Below are 3,175 nucleotides of genomic sequence, written 5' to 3' on the forward strand. Positions count from 1 at the left end.
TATCTACTGTTAATAGTGTGAAACTACTATCCTAATATATAAATATCCAGGGTCCGTAACGACCAAACGGATGACTGGTCCATCCCTCGGTCCTCAGGCTCCATTGATCAGGGGATGGCTAACAGGGGAGCTGGGGTCCCTCAGGCTCCAATGAATCCGTGGCAGCAGCGACTGATGAGTGGGCGGAAGGCAGACCACTTGGTCCCTCCCCCAGCCCACAGGTTCTCATTGATCAGGGGATGGTTAACAGGGAATGCCGGGAGCCAGTCCATCCTTGCTGCTTGACACAGTCGCTGCAGGGAGGAAACATCTGCACAGCATGTGTTTCAAGGGACCTGGCATATATAGCATACTCTTCTTAATATGTTTGCTTCCCTTAGCACTATGTGTTTTGGCCAAGGTCACCTCTCCGAGAAAGGTTGTTTCCCCAGGTGGGGATTTTCCCCTGAAGTTAGGGAGGGAGTGAAACCCCTTAACTAAGTGCCAGGTGGGTAGTTAATTACTTTAACTACGAACAATCATGCTTAAGCTACATAATCTTTTACTCCCTGGAATGGAGATAAGAAACGCCCTAACCTTTGGAATAGAAATTGATAGGATTAAAATCAACTGGTATAAATACAGATGTAACAAGACAGCAGAAGATAGAACCTAGCAAGAAAATGGCAAGAGAACCTGACTAGAACCTGGCGACAGAACCTGCCTGGAGAACCTAGAAACAGAACATAGTGAGAGAACCTGGCTAGAGAACCGTGCAACAGAACCTGACTACAGAACCTAGAGACAGAACCTAGCAAGAGAACATGGACACAGAACTTGGCTAGAGATTCTGGACAGAACTTGGCTAGAGATCCTGGCTAGGCTGCTGATCAACTGAACGCTGTCTCCATGTCATTCCTTCTTCGCCGACTCCGTCCACACTTTTGGGGACCCCTGGACCCGCTGGGGTTGGACCCCAGCAAGGGAACCAGAGTGAGTGGCATGGGGACTGGTGAGCAGCTGGAAGGCAGGCCTCTTGGTCCCTCCTCCTGGCCCTCAGACTTCAATCAATCGGTGGCGGAGGCGGGGCGGAACTGGGGACTGGCTTCCTTAGTAGTCCTGTAGGTTCAATCTCCAGAGGACAGGACAGGCACCAATGGACCAGTGCCTCCAGCACAATCCCGACAGCGCTGCCGGCATCCTGAAACTAGGCCTCAGGCACTGCAGCTGCTTCCCTTCCCTAGACGCTCCACAAGGAAGAAAGAATACCTCCAGCAGCACCAGGGGCAACCAGCAGTGACTGACTGCTCTCCCTGTGCTTCCTCCAGGTCACTTGAGCCGGCCCCCACCTGCCCCACTCCATATGAAGTGTGATCACTGCAAACAAAAGGAATGTAGTAAAAAACCAAAAACTGATGACCAAGAGAATGCCGCAGTCAACGTCCGGAGTCCGGCTCAGGAGAACGGAGATAAGGGAGAATTCCCTAAGGTGACAGATACCAAGATATTTCTGAGTGACTGCCTGGTGTGTGACAGTTGTCTGACCACAGAGGAAAGAGTCCAAGTTTCTCAACAGAACACCAAGGACTTCTTCCATGTTCTGAACCTTAATAAGAAATGTGATACCTCACAGCAAAAGGTGCTGGCAGTGTCCGTGTGTCCTTAGTCTCTGCCTTATTTTGCTGCTAAATTCAGCCTCAGTGTCACTGGTGCATCCAGAAGACTCTGAGGCTTCCTCAAAAGCCTTGGGGTGCACTGTCTTTGACATGAAGATAGCTGCGGACTTCAGCATCCTGGAGAGTCAGAAGGAATTTGTGCGTCAGTACTGCCAGCACCATGAGGAAAAGCCCCGGCTACCCATGCTGACCTCCGCCTTCCCTGGCTGGGACCAATATATAGAGTGTGTGCTGGGTCACCCCATCACCCTCACCTCTGAACGGCAATGTCTTCCCAGCAGATCATGGGCTCTCTGGTGAAGGACTACTTCACTGGACAACAGAACCTTTCCCCAGACAAGATTTTCCACGCCATTGTGGCCCCATGTTATGACAAGAAACTGGAGGCCCTTTGAGAAGATGTTCCCACAGCTTTACATAGTTCTCAGAGAGCTGACTGTGCGTTAACCTCAGGTGAAACTCTCCAGATAATGGAGCAAAGTGACCTCGCCTCGAATGACACCGCTGTGGACACTCTGTTTGGAGCATGAAGGAGAAGGAGGTGAGGCTCCATGAGGGTGCCAGCTCCGATGGGTACCTGGCACACATCTTCAGACACATGGCCAAGGAGCTGCTCAACGAGGACATGGGAGTGCTCACCTACCGCATCCTGAGGAACAAAGACTTCCAGGAGGTCACCCTTGAAAGTGACGAAGAGGTGCTGCTACGCTTTGAGGCTGCTTACCGCTTTCGAAACATCCAGAAGTGGTCCTGAAGCTGTAGAGGGGCAAGTTCCCCTGCCACTTTGTGGAGGTCCTGGCCTGCGCCGGGCATGCCTAAGTGTCAGGGCCAGGCCCAGGCAGATGACGGGTGTGCAGACAGGGCACTACTACGGCAGATGGAAGGCATCTATCTGCCATCCCAGTGTGGCCCCCGGAGACCAACGCTCATGTGCAGGAGCTGCACCAGGAGTGGCTGGGTGGGGCGGGGGTCGACTCCCCCTGAGCCAGGCGGCCCTACACACAGCGTAGCTGGGCCCAGGGCAGCCTGCCAGGACATCAAGTGGTAAAGGTCCAGCAGACACCTGGCCTGCAGGCCGCCGAAAAGGGGTGTCAGACACGTGAAGGAAAGGCTTAGCATCTCTGTCATTGCTTTGGTTTTCAGAATTTCCTGCTCCCCATCTGTCAGCTCCCTCCCTCTGAGGGGCACTGTCTTCGTCACATGGGTGCAACTGGAATATTGTATCTCGAGAGGATTGTCCCAATGTACGTATCCTTTTATCCGATGATGAAAAAGTCCCAAAGAACAAGAATGGAGACAGACTACTGTCCTTTAGGCTTAAAAAAAACCTGGAAGTGTCCTGCGAAGAGCTGAGACTTGGTTCTGTCCAAGCACCTCAGAGAGATTAAATGAGGAAATGGCCAGTTTGGGCCTGACTTTACCCACTTATGTTACTCTTGAAGGTGTCTTTACCACAACGTGAATAAACTGCCACCTTTTGGAATAGGGGCTCCTACGAAAGTCTGCATTCCCAACTTTGC

At 52.1% G+C, this 3,175-nt stretch overlaps 1 pseudogene; it reads left to right on the top strand.

Annotated features, from left to right (window-relative positions):
• The first annotated feature begins 1,342 nt into the window (after positions 1-1,342).
• On the top strand, positions 1,343-2,639 carry LOC139006281 (nuclear prelamin A recognition factor pseudogene; annotated as a pseudogene).
• The last annotated feature ends 536 nt before the right edge of the window (positions 2,640-3,175 follow it).

Source organism: Myotis yumanensis, unplaced genomic scaffold (genome assembly GCF_028538775.1).
Source record: "Myotis yumanensis isolate MYYU_CA2020_CCGP unplaced genomic scaffold, mMyoYum1.0.hap1 SCAF_3, whole genome shotgun sequence".
Lineage (NCBI taxonomy): Eukaryota > Metazoa > Chordata > Mammalia > Chiroptera > Vespertilionidae > Myotis > Myotis yumanensis.